Source organism: Setaria viridis, chromosome 9 (genome assembly GCF_005286985.2).
Source record: "Setaria viridis chromosome 9, Setaria_viridis_v4.0, whole genome shotgun sequence".
Classification (NCBI taxonomy): Eukaryota; Viridiplantae; Streptophyta; class Magnoliopsida; order Poales; family Poaceae; genus Setaria; species Setaria viridis.
In genome coordinates, this window is record NC_048271.2 from 32,762,131 (window position 1) to 32,784,737 (window position 22,607).

At 44.1% G+C, this 22,607-nt stretch overlaps 1 pseudogene; it reads right to left on the reverse strand.

Moving 5' to 3' along the window:
- Window positions 1–17,553: 17,553 nt before the first annotated feature.
- On the reverse strand, window positions 17,554–18,257 carry LOC140221393 (10 kDa prolamin-like; annotated as a pseudogene).
- Between the last annotated feature and the right edge of the window lie 4,350 nt (window positions 18,258–22,607).

Here is a 22,607-nt window from a genome sequence, read left to right on the forward strand (position 1 = left end):
ACTTTGTGCTACATTCATAAAGAATACATGTAACATTTTGGACTTTCCTTAACAAATTAGGATGCTTGGATTATTAATTAGTAGTCAGTGCTTTTAGTACAAAACACCATAAGATATTATTCCTACAAGTTATTGTCGAGATTTATTTCGAGTCTAGCTAATAAAATAGACTGTTCATTACATGAACATGTTTAAAGAGGTAAATACCAAAGCTAGCATATCAAGCTACTATATAGGTTCATCGTAGACTTACATAGGATCCATCACTGCTACAAAAATGCTCGTATCGGACGACTTATCTGTCACATTTAATTTTGAACCATTGTTGGTACCTTAAGCCTTGTGAGACAAGTTATCTACCAGAGTTCTATTTGGTGAGGCTTGTTTTGAATGGTTGGAGAAATATCCAGTTACATATCTTGTTTTCAAATGTTGAATCACGAGACATATTACAAGATAGTTGGGACCACCTTTGACTACTGAACAAGTGTCAATTCAAATCCTGCAGGTTTGATACATTTCCATGCACTTTTCCACAAACAAACCTAGAACGATGCAATGCTCTCCACTCACTCCCAAAGAAAACTCTTGCTAGAAAGCCTCGATCTTCTTCCTGCTTCACTTCTACCGCATTTGTTTCCCACTGTTACTTGTTGAAGTTTGTTGACGGCAGTTAGCGCGTCAATTTGTGAACCGCAAATGCACGGATCATCATAGCTTTTCCCTTAGAGTATTCGTCTAATGTTTATCAATCCGTGGATCGGCAGCGAACTAACTAGGATCTTCCATCTAATCTAACGGTGCAATCCTAACATGATGCATTGATTGTATATGAAGGCAAACTTGTTATAAAGATTGATATCATGAATAAGGGTATATCACATCCACAGATATATATGGTATAAGACCACCAAGGATAGCAAGAGCCTATCATCTTCTAGTTGTAATTGGCTATATCTTCTAGTTGTAGTTCTAGCCAACGAGCAAACACATCATGCATCTCATCCAAAGCAATCTTTAAACTACTACCTCCGGTCAACCTCCCGAAAACCCCCACCCTACACGGAAACAGACCTTGTCACGACCCCCCTATCGGTGTAGGTAGTTTACGGGCACGAACATAGGTGAACGTGTTTATATATCATGAAGGGTTGACATACTAGATCTAATCACCATAATTACATAACGCATGCTATGAAGTCTAACCATATGCATTAGATTAGGGAACAATCATATTCATGATAGAAAGAAAGCATAAAAGGAGGCATTGAGTCGCTAACAAATCGGATGACATGAATAACATTGCTCACATAATAGATATATTAGATCATCACCTCTGAGGTCATACCATCGATGATCACAACTAGATCTTGAACTCCACCATGGCACAACCATGCAGGGAGGCCATGGCAGCTAGGGTTTGGCCTAAGCCATCTCCTAGACAACTCCGAAGCCTTGCGGCATAATAGATATATTAGATCAAGGTACTAAGTTTCATGCATCTAGGGTTTCAATCAACTCCTATAAACGTAAATGCATAATCATAAGCACCAACATACTGCAAAATTTAAAACAGGGAAGCATGCACCGGGCCTTGCCTTCAAGTTCAGAGAAAGTTAGTTGGTCTTCGAGGTCTTGATCTGGCTCGAGCTCAGCTTTCGTGTGATGTAGCTCTGCGACGGGTTCCTCTTCCGGCGTAGGGTGGAGCTCATAGGTTCTGTCAGCGATATTAACTTCTACACGACATGCATATGCAGATAGTTCAAAATTTCCATGCTTCCACATGAAGGATGCAAGACATGAGTTATTGTTGAAGTGTAAGTTGCATTTCGACCACATTCACCTAAACAAGGTTGTAGACTTTCATTATCTTCATGAAGTAAGGTGTGTTGTGTATAAAACTCGAGGTTGACTTTGACGGTGATTGTGTATACATTTAAGGTTCTTACAACTTAGATCTCACAAGGAAGGTGGGGTCACCTTTAGAATTGTTCAGGGTTCATTTGGAAATTTATTGGTTTCTGAATGTTTTTCTGTACCTCTTCCATAACTTACCATTTAAGCTTACTAGGACTTAACATTTTCTTTATTCATTTAAATCGGTTCATCTTCCAAAATTTGTTTCCATATTCAAACAGCAACATATGACACTGATAATTTAGCAGTATCTCAATCATGTCATCACTGAGTTACTGTAAAAATTTGGGATCCATTGGATTAGTACAAAAATAACTAAAATTATTTTATTACCCTAAGGTAGCATATACTTAACCATATTTATCTCAAAGCCTACAGTGATTCTGAGGGTGAAACATTAACAGTGGGTTGAAAGTGTGTTACAGAGACTTGGGTGAATTTTTCATGATTTTTAGTGAAGGACAACTATTTCCCATATTTATCTTCTATTTATCTTTCTTATCTTTCTACAAATAGAAAGGCACATCTCACCAAGTTACACTCAGTGTTTCATATTTTTCCTAAGAACTATACTTCAGAACTAAGCTACTCCAAGTGGTTTCACATTTTTCTCTGCTCTAGATTAAAACTTATGCAAAAAGAAAGATTTAACCCTAGAATTCAAAGATAAAGTTAAAATAGTGATTCAAAGTTCTACACCAGGTTCCTAACTATTTTTCCAAGCTTCTATTCAAGAAACAAACACTTTAGAAGTGGATTTGTCATTTTTACATTTTTCTGTGATTCACCAAGGTTTAAAAGGCCTAATCAAAAGATAAAACTATAGAGCATTATTTATAACAGTAACATGGGCAAGGTTATTTTTCCATGAAACTAGGTATTTCAGTGAGTCCAACAAAATTTATTTGATATTTTTCTGAGCTTTCTACATTTTTTAGTGCATTTCCAAAGTTCCTTCATTTTTCTGGCAAAATAAAACACATAAACCGAGACAGTTTTACACCGGGCCCCTTAAGGTTTTCAAAGTCTCGTAGATAAGTCCTTGACTCTAACAACTATGCCCCTACGAAGCTTTCCCAATCACACTCGTGCCCCTATGGAGTCACGGTGGCGGGCGGCATCGATTCCAGCGATAGCCGGCCTAGTCGCAGGGGGAAGTAGCTAGGGAGGTGTGCTAGCTCAGCGTGGGGGCTTTGGTGGCTATTGGGGGTGCGGAGATAGCGTGTGGATGGTGGAACGGTGTGGGGAAGGAAGGCTCGGGCGGCGGCGAAGTCCGGCGGCATTCAGGCGCTCTAGGGGCTCCTTGCGGACAACGGACGGCGCAGAGAGGTGTGTGTGGTTTTGGTGAAGCAGGCGGAGGTGTTGGTGAGGCACGGGGTAGCGCGGAGCAGGGGGCTCCACGGAGGGGTGGCGTGGTGGCGCTTAGAGCAGAGGGGTGGTGGAGCTTGGCGAGTGCGGGGAGCTGCGCAGGCGGCGCATTGACCCCTTTTATAGGGCCGGGGAGGTGCGAAGGGCAAGGGTGGAGCCAACGGGTAGCGCTGGCATGGCCAGAGGGGAGAGGGGAGCAACTTCCGCATAGGGGATTGGAAGGTGGCGCCATTGGCGGAAGGAGCGGAACTCCAGGGCGCAATCTCGTGGGCATTGGCCCGACGAGATAGCAACCGTGCGGAAACGGTGTGCCGGGCGAAGCTATTGGCAAGCGGGAGCCTTGTGCTATCGCGGTAGCAGCCAGGGTTGGTGGAGGCGGCTCGGCCAGTACTTGGCGGTGGCGTGGCACGCCGGGAGTGGGTGGAGCTCGCTCGGGATGGGGCAAAGGGGATGCGCGACAGAGGGGAGGATCGGGTTGGGCGCTTACTGGGCAACCGGGCGGGTGAGTCGTCTTGTCGTGGTCGCCGGTTGGCCGTCGGCGAGGTCGCCGATGAGCGAGAGCCACGCGGCAGGCGGCGCACGGGCGAACGTGCTGGCGCGCTCTGGCACCAGCGTTCGCGAGGCAGGCCAAAGGGTCGAGGTTTAGGCTATGTTTAAGCGGGATTTTTGAACTAAACTTTAAAGTTTTCCTTTCTAAGATTTGTAGCCCTTAAGTCCATGTTTAAAATTTACAAAAGGTGTCACTTCCAAAAATAGATTTGAAGTTATGGGGTTCCCAAGTTTGCTAGAACACTAGTCATCCAGACTTAGGCGGATTTTCAAGTTTGCTGATTTCAGGGTTTTTGGCTATCTTTGACCTGAATTTTGAACGGTTTTCCGATTGAATTAGGCCAAAGCGTTATTGACAAAGATGTTTTACAGATTGGGAACTAAAACTCTTATAAATGGTTTTTTCTTAAGTTTAATGTAAGTTTTGTGAGTAACTTGCTCGCCAAGATACATACTTTGAACTGCTCTCAGACTTAGCATATTTTTGATGTTTTGGCTGGGTTGACTGTTTTGGTCAACTTTGACCTAACTTTTGAAAGGCTTTTGTGCAGATTTTGGTAAAACTCTAGTAATCAAAGTTGTCAAAGACTTGTAGCACTAAAACTTTTATATAGGGTTTGACTTGAGTTCACATTAGAAACTTTGAGAAAAAGGGCTGCAAAGTTGAGGAATTGCACTGTTTTCAGCACCTAGAGTTTTTGAAATGAGTTTCAAAAGCTACTGATTTTGATTCTAGTTTTTGAACCCAAACTAGCAAAAGTACTAATAAGGAAAGTTGTTAGAAATGTAAAACTCTACAACTTTTAGTTTGGCAAAACTTTAAGTTTCTATATAAAATTTCAAGTTTTGAATTAACTCCAAACTTAAGCTTTTAAGAGCAAAAAGGACTTTTCACGTGCTAGGTTAGTGTCTAAGCCTCCTATTTCAGCTTAACCAAGTTTAGTTTAAGTAGAGTTGTTACATTTGGGTCTGAGTAGGCCAAGATTGATGAGGGCTTGGATTCGCTCCTCGGTCATCAGATGGATCCAGCGCCTGTTCCACCGCCATTTCTTCGATTTCTAACCCTTGCGGTGGAGATTGAATGGAGGTGGGCCTCTTGGTTTGCATACGGCGGGGAATGGCGGCGTTGTGGTGATGACTACAACTTTCGGGCGGAGGAGCGATGGATGTGATTTGTAGATGCGGTGGCATGACCTAGGGCTGTCAGAAGCGGCGGCGATGGGGTCAGCGGCGGCGGCATTTGAGTGCGAGTGGAGTGGAGATGAAAATGGAACCACGACCCTTTGGCTTTTAAAGAAGTTGACAGCATAAACCTAACAAAAAAATCCACGGGTCCCCCGTCACGGCGCACATGATTGATGGAATCCGCGGGTTTTCTGTTAAGTCTCACGGTGTGCCTCCATGGCTCCGCCAGTCCTATGCTTGGGGCTTGGGAACCTATTTCAGGTCGGTGTGCCTCCATGGCTCCGCCAGTCCTCGCGCTCGAGGGCTGGATGCCTATCTTAGGTCGGCGTGCCTCTGTGGCTCCACCAGTCCTCGTTCTCGGGGGCTTGGCGACTATTTCAGGTCAGCGTGCCTCTGTGGCTCCACTAGTCCTCATGTTCGGGGGCTGGGTGCTTATTTTAGATCAGCGTGCCTCTGTGGCTCCGCCAGTCCTCGCGCTCAAGGGTTGGGCACCTATTTCAGGTCGGCGTGCCTCTATGGCTCCACCAATCCTCGCACTTGGAGGCTGGGCGCCTATGTTAGGTCGGTGTGCCTCTGTGGCTCCGCCAATCCTCGCACTCGGGGGCTGGATGCCTATCTCAGATCGGCGTGCCTCGGTGGCTCCCCCAGTCCTCGTGCTTGTGGGCTGAGCGCCTATTTCAGGTTGGCATGCCTTCGTGGCTTTCCCAGTCCTCACACTTAGGGGCTGGGCGCCTATTTCAGGTCGGCGTGCCTCCGTGGCTCCGCCAGTCCTCGCGCTTGGGGGTTGGGCGCCTATTTCAGGTCGGCGTGCCTCCGTGGCTCTACCAGTCCTCGCACTTCGGGACTGGGCACCTATGTCAGGTCGGTGTACCTCTGTTGCTCCACCAGTCCTCGCGCTCGGGGGCTGGGCACCTATCTCAGGTCGGCGTGGCTCTGTGGCTCCACCAATCCTCAAATTTAGGGGTTGGATGCCTATCTTAGGTCGGCATGCCTCCGTGGCTCCACCAGTCCTCACGCTTGGGAGCAGGGCACCTTCAGCTGACCAGGACAACTTCTTAGACTTTCTAGCATCAACGTCGGCTCAACAAGATTGGCCTCGGGGTGAGTCCCGACTCATTTCTCTTCATCAACATCCACTGATCACAACAACCAAGATGGAGCCAGACTGCAAGGATGATGACAATTATTCCACCTTGGCACGAATCAAGCTAAGTCCTATTTTCAATTAAATATTTTACAGCTTCTGTATATCTCCATACTGGTTTCTGTGAGTTTTGCAGACCACCCTGGTTATACCTTGACCGCTCATACAGCTTGATCCTTCCACTAAATGGGAAGTCGGGGTTGTGCCCTACAAGTGCTCAGTGCATTCCGCTTTTCCGCACAGTTTCGACTGCTGGGCGGCTTGTCCATCTCTCTTAATGGTTGTTAAAGTACTCGGGCAGCACACGCTTTAATCCATGAAACCTCGACTCATCTTATGATGCCTCGTCTACAAGCTCGAGATCCGCTCTCAGCAGACTACTGGCTACGCAAGGCTAGGTGCTTAAATGTAACTAGCTAACTACCCAAGGAAATTACATTGCCCACAAGAGCAGGACGTGCAAGAATTTACTTCTACGCCGAATAAAACTTCAAGTTATTCAATTATTAAATGCTCTACATTATGCTACATAATCTTTGTATTGTCCTTTTGCGGATTCGTAAATACTAGGCGTGCCTCCTGTTGCCCGGCCAACCTTTCTGGCTTGGTGGGAGGTGACTCAGCATGCTTCCGTGGCTCAGCTAGCTCCCAGGCTCGGAGGCTGGGTGCCACAGATGACTTGGCATGCTACCCGCTGCTCGGCCAACCTCGGCTAGGCGGGCGGCGACATGGCGTGCTTTGGCGGTTTAGCGTGCCTCCCAGGCTCGAGTGCTGGGCGCTATAGATAACTCGGTGTGCCTCCCGTCACCCGGTCAACCTCTCTAGCTTGGGGCGGGAGGCGACTCAGCATGCCTCCTTGGCTTCGCTGTTCCCCGCATTCCGGTGCTGGGCGGTTCACCTTTGGGTTAAATCATACAGCCACTACACGACAAGACAATTCGACCATTGGAGAGATTACTTTAATCCCTTCAATGCTCTGGGGCTACTCCATATGGAGTGCGTCTTACGACATCCTTCATGTGCTTCTCTTCGATCTACAGGATGCCAGACATCCCAAAGCTCGGCAGTCACATAGCCATGCGCATTTGGTCATATGCCTGTGGAAGCTTCAATTTTTCTTTTTTTTGAGCACTGCGCAGCCTCTCCATCACTATGACAACACTGCACGTTCAGCCGAGTTCATTACAAGCTTCGTTGCACATCTGTCAGGTTCCTATTTGACACCACATCGCTTGGGGGCTTGAGGGATAAGGGTACCCACGGGTCCTCACCGACTAGGATACTGGTCAGCCCTGACAAGTGGGCCCACCCGACCATACCATGCGGGCCAAGGCATAAAGATGCGTGGAACACAAGCCAGGAGGCTGGGTGAATCAATTCGGCTCGGATATCACGGGATACTTGTTGTAAACCAACTTAGATTGCTTTCCATGTAATAACCGACTAGGATTAGATCCTATCAGACTTGTGACCCTAGGTCGTCAGCCTATATAAGGTGACCAGGGACACCCCCCGAGGGTAAGGCAACTCAATCCAACGCATCTCAACTCTTGGTATCGCATACCAGCAATACAATCTACCAGAACACAGGACGTAGGGTATTACTCTCTGGAGGCCCAAACCTATATAAAATCTTGCATCTTTGTGTTACCATTCGAGTTCTTGGTCTTACGATCTCCCCCACCTACAAATCTACCGCCTAGGTACCACCCTGGTGGACTGCCAGTCACTAAATCCGACAAACAGAAAAGAAAAAAAATAATAAAGGAGAAAAAGAATAAAATGCTCTTCAGTTCTTTGAGTCTCATTAAAGTTCCTAGTGCTCTCAAGATTAAGATTGATCTATACTCATTTTCCAATCAAGTGCAATCCGATAATGAGGACTTCATTTGTGCCTCGGGGTCATTCATTTGCCACTTGCACATGTCCACTTATCTAAATGTGTGTGTGTTTCATCCCTCTCCCTCTCCAACATTTATTTTCCATGGCCTTTTTGACAAGTCTTAGTAATCCCAATAGATCTCTCCCTTTATTTGACAATATTTCAGATATAGTGTTTTGCTAGGATTGTTTCTACCTACCAAGATCCACATAAGCTTTTCACTTTTATATATGAGTAGAATAGGTTGAAAATAATCTAGTATAGGCTTGAGTGACTTGATGAGATGAGTGTTTCCATGAACTTTTGCAAGAGAATTTCACTTATGCTGGATTTGCATCTTTTTCAAAAAACTCTTCACGATGGAACAAGGTAAAGGACTAAAGTTCAGATAAGTTCAAGAGCATTGTATTTATTTTATTGTGGCATGTTCTTTATTGCTAGTCTATCTTCCATGATGAAAATTAGCCGGTCAGAACTTGAACCTTAATGCTAAATACTTGAGAGAGCAATGTGTCTTGTTATGTATGAATGAGTGCAGGGATGACATCGAAGGGCAATGCTGATTTTTCGATTAAGCAAGTAACTTGGACTTACTCAAGGACGAGTAAGGTTTAAGAATGGGGGAATTGCTGACGCTCATTATCTACACACTTTTAGTGCTATTTAAATGGTATTTTTATACATATTCTTATACTAACACGCCAGTTAGCACTTGAAATAACCCCATTTTTGCATATGCATTGTATTTTGGAGGACATTCTGTTTTTGTAGGAAAGTGGACTATATTGGAGCATAATTGGACAAGGCCCTGGACAAGCAACCTGAGAAAAATCAAGGCTAACGGGCCCAAAAAGGGCCTAGGCCGATCGGCCTATAGAGCTCCAGGCCGATCAGCCTAGGGTCCTCAGGGCCCCGATTATGCTCATTCTTGGCGAGCATTCCTCCAAGAAGACTTAGGCGCTAAGTTTGACAAGATATGGCAAGTTCACTTTGGGATCAAAGATGGAAGCAAGCAGGACTTTGTAAAAGATATGAAGATCCAACCTTATCCCGGGGCTATCGGCAAGCTAGGCCCACATGCATACAAAAATAAGGTTCCCAAACATCAGGGGAGACTTGGCGACGAAGGAGGGCACGAGACAACGAAAGGAAGGCTTAGGCCGATTGGCCTGGACCCCCCTAGGCCGATCGTCCTGGGGTGTTCCTTCACCCAATTGCCTTCAAATTTCTTCCACACGCTCTCCAGACTATAAATATCCCAAAAATTCACTGAGCCCCGAGATTCATCCACCAGAACTCGATGAAACCAAAGGCATACACCAAAGGAAGTTGAGGGCCGCCACAAGTCTTCGGAGTTGTCTAGGAGATGGCTTAGGCCGACCCTAGTCGCCATGGCTTTCCTACGTGGTTGTGCCATGGTGGAGTTCAGGAGAGCCAGTAGTAGATCATCGATGGTATGTACTCGGAGGTGGTGATCTAATACATATTGTGTGAGAAATGTTCTTCATGCCATCCGATCTATTAGGGACTCGTTGTCTCCTTCTATACTTTCTACCTATCATGAATGTGCTTGTCCCTTAGTCTAATGCTAGTTTAAACTACATAGCATGCTTTATGTAATCATGGTGATTAGATATAGTATGTCGATCCTTCATGATAGCTAGACATGTTCACCTGTGTTCGTGCCCTTAAATTGCATGCGCCGATAGGGGGGATTGTGACGGGGTCTGCTTCATAGTAGAGTGTGTTAACGCCGAATTTTGACACGTGTTTAGATCGGCGTCAAAGGAGAAGAAGGCGGCCGATGCGGCAAGCAAGAAGCTACAATTGGGAATCGACCGATTAGAGCTACAGTGTTTTAGCCGATGGGCTGAGGGAGTCAATGAAGACTGGCCGATTGGGAGTCAGAACGGCTTGGCCGATGTGGGCTGAAAGTGGGCCAGGATGATGATTAGCCTAAGATGAAGATTGGCCCATGAGAAAATAATAACCAACTCCAACGCGGGTTGCGTTCGTTTGTAAATATCTATTATCTTTTAGAGATAGATCCTTGTCGGTTAGAAAATCAGTTGTAATAGGGTATAAATAGCTGCCTCGTAAGGCTTGTAAAAAATAACACTTCAATCAACAAAACAAATCTACTTTTTCCTTGCACTTTACTTTCAAGTCGGCGACTTCGCCAAATCCTTTTCTTTTCATGAGTTCGTACGAGTTGGCAGGGCTGCATCAACACGATCTCCGGCCAATTTGTAAGTTCCACTTATCGAGTAATATCGAAGCTTTAACTTCAGGCGCATCACTGTTGTTTCGTTTAGATTTATTCACTAGTAATCAATATTAACTAGAATTATAAGTTTTACCTGTTGTTTTAGTTTTATCACCAGTTATCCAGCTTGAGACATGAACTGCCGGCTTTTCATCATTATTTATACTTATTGTCATATAGCCGATTAGATCTGTTCCAAGTGTTTCCTTTGTAGTATTGTTTAGGTTGCTCTAGTAGTTTCTTTACAATTGCTACGTGATCATCGGCTGTCCTATAGCTGGTCATCTACACAGTAATTCGGCCAATTCGCTGATACATACTTCAAGATAGATCGGAATTCTAGCCAATCGAAACCCCTGGAATTTAATACTTTTCTTTCCTTGTCAATCAACAGGTCAGATTGACTAGCACGCCATGCAAACCGCACTAGGGTGATAACCCGAACAGGAGTTAAGCAGATTCTCCCAGGTCGTGTGTCCGACGCAGTGGGTCATCGGCCAATTTTTAGCGTCAACAGAGTGGGAGTTTTCGGGAGGTTGACCAGAGGTAGTAGTAGTTTAAAGATTACTTTGGATAAGATGCATGATGTGCTTGCTCATTGGCGAGAACTACAACTAGAAGATGATAGGCTCTTGCTACCCTTGGTGATGTTATATCATATATATATGTGGATGTGATCTACACTTATTCATGCCATTGATCTTTACAACAAGTTTGCCTTCATATGCAAGCTATGCTCCATGTTAGGATAGATCCATTAGATTAGATGGAAAACCCTAGTTAGTTCGCTACCGATCCACAGATTGACAAACCTTGGATGGAATACTCTAAGAGAAAAGCTACGATGATCCATGCACTTACGGTTCACAAATTGATGTACTAACGACTTTCAACAAGGAGCCGCCCGAGGTAAGAAAGGCACTTGAAAGAAGGAAGGCGCCCGAGGGGAAAATGGCACCACATGAGTTCTTCGACACCAACTTCTTGCCATTCCCCGAGCGCAACAGGAAGCCATCCGTGGATGAGCAATTCGCTCACTTCATGGAAATGATCCAGAAGATCCACATCAATTTTCCACTGCTAGAGGCAATGCAGGTACCCATGTATGCACGATATCTCAAGGACATCCTCAGCAACAAGCGACCAATGCCCACTGTGGAGGTGGTGAAGCTTATGGAGGAGTGCAGCGCAGCTATACTCAACCGGCTTCCTAAGAAGAAGAAAGATCTGGGGTGTCCCAAGATCACTTGTATGACTAGTACACATCGCTTCGACCATGCCCTCTAAGGCCTTGGAGCCTGCGTTAGCGTCATGCCCAAGGTAGTTTTTGATCACCTCAATTATACGGATTTGTCTCCAACTCCTATGCAGCTACAGCTGGCTGATTCATCAGTCCGGTACCCGATAGGAATCACCGAAGACATTTTGGTGAGAATCTAGGATAGCTTCATCCTCGCCAACTTCGTGGTGCTTGATATGGACATCGATAAGGAATCATCGCTCATCCTTGGGCGCCCGTTCGTTAGCACTGGGGATGCACGCATTGATGTGGGGTCCAGAGTAATCTGACTCCACGTTGATGGCAAGGAGGAGAAGTTCGAGTTCCATCTGAGAAGGAGCAATGCTCTATGATTAGGAGCAAGCAAGGAATCAACACTCATATCAAGGAGGTTGAAGTGACACCCCCAGAAATGGACAGCCTCATCTCGTTCATGAATAACTTCATGGTTATTGAGCAACAAAGAATGAGTATAAGGCCGGGGCAGCGACTCAACTCGCAACCCTGAAAGTCCAAGAAACCACCAACCACAACAAGGAAACCTCATAATATCAAGAAGGTGCGGCAGAAACTAGAACGAGCTTCTGCATCTACTTCTCCAGAAGCAGACACCACGTCATCAAGCTGAACACACTGGAGAGTCCTTGCCGGTAGGTAAATTGGTAGTTATCCCATATTTGCTTCCCAACATTTGGATTTCCTCAATATTTCCATTTGCATATTTGATCTGTCCAACCTTGCATGCTAGAGTTTTTCGAGCCATTTCCCCTTTTCACAAAAAGTTTTGAAAACAAAACTGAGTTGCTTTTGTTTGGAAATTCTTCTATGTCCTTTCTTAGAACAAATTTCCAAACTTCCCTCACATGACTTCACATGATTGCAAGGAAGTTTGTATCAAAGAGGGAAGCAATGGAAACCTACGGCATTGGTTCAGTGGTCATTTCCATGGCGGCTTCAGCCATTGTCACCATAGCTAGGAGGGTTGGAGTGTTGTTAACAATGAAAGCATGGTGCTTGGATTGCCTAGCTTCATTGGATATGAGTTTGCCCCATGGATTGCTAGGGGTAGATGGCAGGTGGTGACAACCTTGTCCGTCCTTTGTAATCCCCCACGTTCGGGTACGCTGTAGGAGTTCGTAAATTAGCAGTAACTACGCCAGCAGACTGGTAGGGTACTGTCTCCCCGTGTGTGCATGGATGCATAGGCCTGGTCCCTATACAATGTGTATGTAGGTTATGCTTGTATAATTTGTGCAGTATATAGGAAGTACATATGAACCTAGAGCTAACTCCTAGTCCTTCTCCCTAGATTAGTTATCTTGAGATGATTCTTCTGTGTGTGTCATACTACTCTATCCATCATTATCTTATCCCTGTCTTGAGTATTGTCTCTTTCCATCTTATGATATATACTCATATGCATAGTAAATTCTTTTGACCTACCCGCCTTCCTTTGGGAAATACGATACCCTTGGGAGTACTCTTGGGTGATATGCTACAATGGTATATGTGTGCGCTTGCGGATTTATTCGTGATAGTTAAATATACCAACAGGAAGCAGAGAGAGTGGGCCCAATCACTATATGTGCTGGGACTTTGGTAAAATCTAGTATAGAGCTAGGGTCAATGACACTGACCTTTGCTTAACTTCACTTTTATCTAACCTGACATATATTTCAATAAGGATCGTGGTGGTGGACTTACCTTGATGATATACCTTGGCCATCGCGGGGTACGATTGCCCCGTGTGACGATGGTGCATTGATGATGTGCATTGTGCTTGCAATGGTGATGTCATCCTCTCGATGCATCTCCTCCCGTGCTTCTCTTCATCCTTGATGTGTCCTCTCATAACTTGTAAGATTAGTGTCCCGAGAATACCCGAAGGATAAACTTTTCTTATAAAGTTCAATCATTTAAATCAAGGAAGCTTATGTTGTTGGGCATCTCATGATGATCCCTTGCTCAACCACATGTACGTCCATCTTGCTTTGCCACTTGGAATGGATGATAATGTCTTGGCTGCAAGGTTAGTGCACAAATACAACTACGAGCCCTGCATAGATATTATGATAAAGCAAAACCATATACAACCACCCTAAAGGGCATCTATGATGGGTAACCCAAAGATGATCGTACGACTCGTAGTGCCTTAACATAATGGATGATAGATCTTGGAGATATCTGGGATGAGCGTGATCCTTGTGATGAATCGAGATGAATCTTCATGCTCATGGAATGAGTGGATTGATCTCCAGATAGAACAACTCAAGAATGTTCATGGCCCCATAGTGAAAGAGGATGTGTCACTCTGTGGGCCAAAGGAACGATTTGAGTTCGAGTCATGAGGGAAATGAGTTTCTTTCAACTCATCCCCTCCTTAGGTAGAGAGCTTCGCATTTCATCAAATATGAGTGTGGTGGAAAAGCAATCAAGCCTAAGCTTCCAATCAAGGAATGAGATGTGAGTTTTGAATTACTTGACTTGATTAGCATTGATCGGTAATCGAGGATAAGAAAACGAGTTTGATTCACTCAATTTGATCGGGATGGACCCTACGATCCCTTGACTTGAAAGGATGAGTCCTAAGGACTATGATATGGTGGTCATTGTCATGGCAGATTCCTTAGTGTATATGAAACACCTTGGATGTTACCTTGACACGGGAACATAATGGGCTTTCTTACAGTACCTCTTCCGGGAAGTTGTGGTTGAAATAGATGAGTCACTAAAAATGATCCTCCTCTTTCAACCACTCCTTCCTCAACCTCCCTCAAGACATGGTCTCGAGGAAGATTCAGAAGGAAACACCGTAAGGGAATCCGGGGATAGGATTCACACATAGCACTCTTTCCCTAAGATTCTTGTGGTTCTGGAGTGGTATCTTCAGCAGAATATTAGATATAGTCGAGATGAAAGCTCGAACTCTGCTGACGATAGTCCTCATCTGCTCAATGTGCTCTCCTCCTGATGAGGCATCATCATGCAGATCGATCGGGAGAGTAGTTTCTCGGATATGCTCCAAGATTTCCTTCCCTTCTGTCGGATCCTTAATCAAAAACAATCCTTCAAAAAGGGCATTAAGTTGCAGGCTAGCATCCTCCAATAATCCTAACCGGAAGTGTTGTAGCAACACGTGATCGAGTATGGATAGGACTGGACAAATCTCTGTAAGAATAGAGAAACGAGCCCATGATGCATCTAGCGATTCCTCCTCTTTCTGCTTGAAGTAGAGAACCTTAAATCGCAAAGAAGCGATGCAGGAAAGAGGAAAGAGGGAGAAGCAAAATCTAGCTCTTAGCTCTTCCCAATTATCGATCACACTCTGCTCTAAGCGAAGGTACCATTTTCTCACTCTCTCTGAAAGGAAAATGGGAAAAGCTTCTTCTTAAGAGCGTCTTGGGCCAAGCCGGATATTCTCTGGCAAGAACACATGTCCTCAAAATCTCGCATGTGATGGTATAGGTTCTCATAGCTTAACCCAAGAAGGAATTTTCCTAAACTAGCTCTATGAGTGAGGGCGAATCTCGTAGCCAGATGAGGAATTGGGTTCCAGAAAGGATGGCTCTAAAAACTCACCCTGAAGGGTCGAAAGGTGTGTACGAGGATAACCTTCCATGGATAGAGGGGGTAGACGTAGAAACAAAGAAAAGCAAATAGATACGATGAGCACTAGGTTCGTAGATAAACAGCAACCGTTCCTCAGCAACGGCACCAGAAAGCTTGTTGGTATAACTAATGAATGCGAATGAATCTGCAAGCGCACGGATACCATTCTAGCATTCACCTCAGAGTATTTCAAGGGTATCGAATTCAGGGGAACGTGTGTGTATATCTACGACTCTAGTATCCAAGGACAACCAACCAACGGTAGGCGAAGGGTAGAGAGGATTCCTATGTATAGCACTAGATAAGTTAAAGGTCGATCTCTCGGTTAAGGAACACGCTTTGGGCACTAGCTTACCCTGAATTAGTTAGGCACCTCTGGCCAATAGCTCTATGCTATATCCGAATGTGGAGGATTGCAAAGGGCGGACAGGACTGTCACCACACTGCCTACCTCTAGCAACCCGTGGGATATAAGGCAAATGAAGGATAACCCTTAGCCTAGACACCACGTCTACACTATTGATTACTACTGCAATCTAACTACGTCTGTCGACCCGTAGTAGATATACAACACTCCATATAAATATGGAGTGACGAACCCACGAGTAAGAGAGCTGATCTCATTTATAAATAAGTACTAAACTAGATAAGGAATCACGAACACTCACTTAACTTAGAAGGAAGCCAGCATCCGTAGAGGTACATGATCGGAGTAGAGTACTGAGGAACTTAGCACTCCTCCGAGCTACTCCCTTGCTCTCTCCCTATCCTAACCACTAGCCTAAGGAGGGCTTCACCATGGAGCTCTTTCTCTAAATAGGAGTGAAAGTACTCCTCCAAGTGGAGGTGAGGAAGGTAGAGTTGGAAAGTGTTGGTGTGTGGTGTTGTGTCTTGAAATGAGACCCCTCCCCTTCTATTTATATGCACTTGGAGTCGGTTCCGAGCAGGAATATTCGAGGAATCTTCAGCAACCACCTTTGGGACACCGTCAACCACCACCACACGTCAGCTGGAGATGAAAGGAGGCAAGGGTGGTTTGGCCGAACCCCCCGACCCCCTGCAATCGCCTTTCACACCGCCTTTGCTCTGGGTTGCTGCCCTGTGGGTCCTCATGTGGGTACAGGGTGCTTGGCGGTGAATGTAGTCAGTTTCCTTCTGATTGTGGGCCCATGGATCCACATGCTTGCTCCTGATTGGTTGAGAGTCTGTTTCCTTACTCTTGAGGTATGTTTTCTCCTTTAATGGACCTGCATACAAATAACTCCTACCACTATTGTGGAATTCATTAGCAATAACTCCTACCACTATTGTTGATGCTCATTCTTTATGTGTTTATGTAGGAGTTGACGGCCTAGATTTGGTACTTAAGAGCCGTCAACAGTGGAATATTTATACCCCCTCACCCCTTATATTTTGGCTGCTCACTCCTAACTGAAGAACACACTTCTAGACCCATTAGAGCTCTTGCCACTCAACTTTTTGTGAGATTCGCGAGATTTGTGTGAAATCCTTGAATTGGTTTGAGAGATTGGGCGGTTGAAAGTAAGAGTGAGTCGTTCCCTTCCTTGAGCACTTGTGGAATCCATCAAGCATTTGTGAAGTTTTTATTACTCTTGGAGGTGAATCCTCCTAGATGGCTATCTAGGAGTTGCTCGGCGAGCTCCCAAGTTTTTAATGAGTAGTAGAAAGATTGTGAAGGCATCGATCTCGCCTCTGCAAGGGAATAGATCAAGATAGTGAAGTGAGGGTTGAAAGAGGCCCATCTCAAGTGCTACCAAGCCCCTCAATTTAATGTTATAGTTATTTTGCAGTGGCTAGTTGAAGTTCTTCTCTCCCCTGAAAGACTGCCTAAGAAGTGTTCATCATCAACTTTACGGTGCAAGCCATCCTCATGTTTGGCGTGGCCACTGTCCAAGGTATCATCCTTATATCAAGATAGTAGAAAATGTTTGATAAGTCTATAGCCCTTAGTGGCATATGCCTAATACTAGTAGTGTGTCCTAATTGCCCTTTTACCTTTTGTGACCTTATATATGCTATATAGATCTTCTTTTTCCCAAATCCTGATTAGAATAAGCCACATATTTCTTTAAAATCTTGATAAGAAGACTGAAGTGACTCATGTGTGTGAACTGAACTTGAGTTTTGTGAAATTATTCCTGCAAGTTTCTTGCATTTACGCTCCAAATCCCATATGTTTCTTTCAAGGATAAATTGCAGGAGCTAGATGAATCTTTTGTTTGGTTTTTAATTTTTTCGTACTGTAAAAAAGTTCATGTGCAACCAATACACACCTAATGTAATCCACATGATAAATACACATATGATGGTATTTGAATTTTCACAACAATATATGTATCATACTCAATAATTTATTTCTGGTGAGTCACACACGATGGTATGTGAACTTTATTCCTTGGGTACAACATAAGACATATATATCTATCTAGCAGGCACAGCTAGGAAAGGGCTGCCTCCAATAGGTTGGCTGCATCACCATGGCTGCTGTGTTCCACATAAATGGCAGCTGCATCGCCATCCTAATCTATTGCAGGTGCATCATCTGGCACATTGCACCACAGTGGCACTGTGGTGACATCATTCCTTGCATCATAGACTGCATGCAACACTGTTGCTGCAGCATGGCCAATGGTGATTGTTGCATCAACATTGCTAGCAAGGGTGAGCCTCCTATGGTGAATGCCCGTTGCATCATGCAAGATTGCATGCACGGGACCATGGAACCCATTCCCATCATTGGTGAGAATGAGCTTACCATGGTGAATGGTTGTTGCATCATGCATGATTGCATGCATGGGTCCATCATGCCTATTCCCGTCATTAGCGGGAAGTTTTGCGGGCATGTGGCTGAAGTAGTAGCAACCGCAGAAAGAGCAAGAAGCACAACCAGAGCAATGCGTGATGCCATGGTATTCGAGTACTATCTTGCACACAATAAAAATGGAAGTGTTAGTGAGATAAATTTGGTGATGGGTTAGAGATTGATTGGGGTGGTATTTATAGGAGCTAAGCCATGCATGTAGGATTTTGGCCTTTGCAAACTGAATGTTGGAGGATGCCTCATAATCTGGACATGACATGTCATTTGTCGATTTGGATACCAGCCGAAGTTATAAAACTCATTTTGCTACATCAGAAGACATGGCCTTTTTGTTTCTATCTTGATATGGATGAGGGTGTCATGATTAGTTTGGCTCATCAAAGCCACATCAGCTTGGGTGGCCTTTTTTTTTAAGTATGCCTTTTGTATTGTTAGTTGCTTAGGTGGCCTTGACTCACCCATACTTGTCTTGTCCTTAATACTTTGTGCTACATTCTTAAAGCAAACATGTATCATTTTGGATTTTTCTTAACACATTATGATGCTTAGATTATTAATTAATATTCATTGTTTTTTTATAAAATACCATAAGATATGATTCATACAATAGTTATTGTGAAGATTTACTTCGAGTTTAGCTAAGATAGACAGTTGATTACACTACAAGAAATGTGTTGATCTATGATGAAAATTTTATGACACATTTGTTCTCGTCATAGATCTATGACGTTTCTGGCTAAAAATGTCATAAAGTTTCACATCCAAGTAAATTTAGTGACGAAGTTACGGAACATCATAAAAGTTGCCACTATAGCAAAAAAGAAATCATCACTCGCTGTTACATGGTGATTTTGTGATAATATAAGGTCCATGAAAACAACATAAACCAAACAGGGTTCCACATGTAAGCATTTGTTGAAAAATAAGGTGTGCAAAAACATCATTAAACGAGGTGGATCCCCCTTGCAAGCATGAGTTGGAAATAAAGTGTTCCAATTCATCGAAAAATCTAGCAGGATCCCACAAAGTCAGTCTGTGATAAGAAAGGGAGGAAAATAAAAAGGTAAGAGTGTCCAGAGCAGGGGTCAAACCTGTGACCTCTTGATTCTAACGAGTCAGCACTACCACTAAGACATAATGCAGATTATTGTTTTTGAACAAGGTAGCTTTTTGATATTATAGTTCTAATAAGTGTGATCCACTTCCTAGTTGCAGTCCAGAGCAACAAGTATATCTGCAACGACATACACTGCATGGGACTCGCCGGCACGCTCCTATTGGCTGTGGCGAAGACTTGAGCCCGTAGAGGTGTCAGTGCACAGATCTGCAATGGGTGGCGGGAAGGGAGGAGTAGGAGTTATGGTCAGGTCAGTCCCCTATTTTGTGCCACTACTTTCCCCTTTCATGAGAGGGAAGGGGATTTTCTGGAATTGAAGATTTTGGTTGAAGGTAGTAGATTCCAATTTTGTCCTACACTTAGGTTTGCATCTGATTGGTGTTTGAAGTTGATAGGCTATAGTTTATGAAGTGCAAAATGAAACTTTGATTTCAAGTTACAATGACTTTTTTGAAGATTTCGAGTATTCCATCATCTTCTTTCATTGGTAGCTACTGAACGAGCGTACCTAGAATCACATTTCCTTGACCTCACTTCGTTTCTCATCTCATCAACCACTACCGATAAATACAAAATTCCCAAAATAATATAATAAATAGGAGTAAAGTATTGATATACTTGGAATTGCAGAAGCAAATGCCAATGTACGAAAAAAAAGAAAAATGTATCTAGTCTAAAGGACTCATTTCTCCCCGCGAGCTAGGCCATCTTCTCTCCTGTCGGTCCTTAGATTGTTCCGACCACCTCCCCTCTTTTCAGTCGGAGTACCACGACCACGTGACTGGGCTTTCCCCCACGACCAGCACCTACCACCATCGAGTTACCCATCCCGCGACCAATACCAAATCATAGTCAAAATCGGAGTTTGATACTAGCTCAGAAGGAACACTAGCTATATGCTTAACACATGCAAGTTGAACGTTGCTTTTGGGGAGCTGGGCAGAAGGAAAAGCGGCTCCTAGCTAAAGTTGTCTCGCCCTGCTTGGATATGCAAACATGATAACTTATATGCTGTTCTATATCTCCATGAATCTAGGAACTTTTGCTTGCATTGTATTATTTGGTCTATGTACCGGAACTAATAACATTCGAGATTATGCAGGATTATACACGAAAGATCATTTTTTGACTCTCTCTTTAGGGCAAGTTGGTCAGAAGTATGAACATGAGAAATACACAATTTACCAGTAGCAACTTGATCTCGAACTAAATGGAAGTCAATACATTCAATAATCCCTAGGGCTTTCACTTCGACACGTCTTCGTTCGTGATCGCTTAGAGCCCCTTTTCCATCAATAGGTACTCCCAAGGCGCCGAGAGGAACTTTTGGTAATGGTATTGGTCCTCTGTGCTCTTTTTATGTGTTCTTAGTTCGATTCATCTTCTTTTATTCTTTTAAACAAGAATTTAAGAAACTAGAATTGAGTGCAAAATAAGAGAGGAAATTAGTAAGACTTTCCGGATCCTCTTTATGAAGACTTTCCTTATCAGAGTCCTCTGATGTAAATTTTCATCATCGATTGATGGCATGAAAAGGAAATGGTTTGATTAATTAATAAATGGAACCAGTTGTAGACTTAATAGAATAGAAAGTAGGTGGAAGCCTATGAGGGTCAACCGAGTGAAGCTCTTGCTTTTTTTGGCCATGCTGTGAAGTGCAATTTTCTCATATGTGTCGAAAGCGAGTTGGTGCTTGGGAAAGATACTAGTACCTTTAGACTAGGGTCAATAATTCATTAACATTTTGAGATTTTCCTAGCTTAAGGCTTTCACTGCAGTATTATCTTATGCTTTAGCGCAGAGCAAGAATCAAATCAACAAGAAATCCTGGAAAGAGAGTAGCGATGGAAAAGCGTGATTCAGAAGTAATTCATTGAGATCGTGCACCTTTTCTTATTCATCCACAAAAATACTTCCAAGACCCCTCATATAATCTCTAGTGGGGATCAGTCATAGCACGTAGGAATGCCGACCACGACATAAGCTGCTGGCGGAGAAAGCTCGAAGAGCTTCCCTTCATTCGCTTCGTGCTTCTTTAATAGGGCTTGCGAAACTCCGGGGCCCCGGGAAGAGGAAGAAGGAGATAGAGCAAAGTTCTCCTCTTTCTGTCCGCTCTTCTCGGCATGTTCTCTTTCTATCTTGGATGTGAATTCTTTTACTTATCCTAAAATTAGGAGAGTCGTTGATATGGTCTTTCTTGGGTTTGACTTTCTATGAGTTGTTGAAAAGCGGAGACACCCATATTCGCTTTTTCCCTATTCCTTCCAATGAATAAATGTAAAAAGTATAGCGAAAAACTAGAACATTCTTTCTTCCATGACAAAACAAAATGCTAGTTGCCTCGTGACGCATACACTGGAGCATCGACGAGGGCTGGAGGTAGGCCTTCCCCACTCGTGATTGATTTGCTCATTCATTTGGGAAGGAGGTACTCAAGGGTTAGGTAAGTTCTTGGCTTCTCCGGCTCACAATTGACTATGCTAGCAGCCGCTACCTCACTTGGATATGGCAGTCTTCTTTCATTTAGGGTGAAGTAAGACCAAGCTCATGAGCTTATTATCCTAGGTCTGCTATGCCATCTTAAGGTGCTACTACTAAATGGAAGGATCTTATCAACGTCCATGAATGCGAAATCATAGATCGAACTGACGAATTGGCAAAATTCGGTGCTATCATAGTATCCGCTAAGTTCACGGGCTGGAGATAAGCAGACTCGAACCGCTGACATCCGCCACAGGGTAAACCACCGCCTCTCAGGCCTCCCCGACGGGTTCTACCATAGAGGACAACGATAGACAATAACTTCGCATTCTCAGGGCCATAGAATGAAAGTTATTAGGTTTTGAAGTTCTACTTTCATTTAGAATTTAAGCATTATTTTTCCCCTTGCTTCCGAAAAAATAGTCAAGAAACACTAATGGCAACCCTTCGAGTCTCCTCTCATCACCAACTCTATCCGTCCTGGCAAAGCGGCGAACCTTGATCTCAGCTTGCCTAATGAAGAAAGAGAAGTCGATCTCAACAAAGCGCTTATCCCTTGCTTGTTGCTTCGGGTTCTTTCTATTCCATCCCAGTCCATTCCAGGATAGGTGGCAAATATAATATGTGCAGTATTCGTCGTCTGACCAATCGGCTCGGCACTGGCATTCCGGGAAAGTTTGTTTGCACTTTCTATGGCGTACCACTTTTCTTGGTAGCCTTTTTATACATGCTTCTTTCAAAATAAGGAATTCCGCTGCCGCCGGTACGTGATTAGTTCTTGGTTTAGTTGCCCTGCCTGCTTTGTCTCAACGAAAGCTTTTTTGTATGAAAAGGAAGAAAGCCAGCACTTCGTGCCAAAATGCACCACTAATCAAGCTAAAAGACCGGTACTCGAAATCAACTTGTTACTCTGCCTTTCCTATCAACAGGAAATGCGGATGAGTATAGTTATTTATATCGCGACAGCG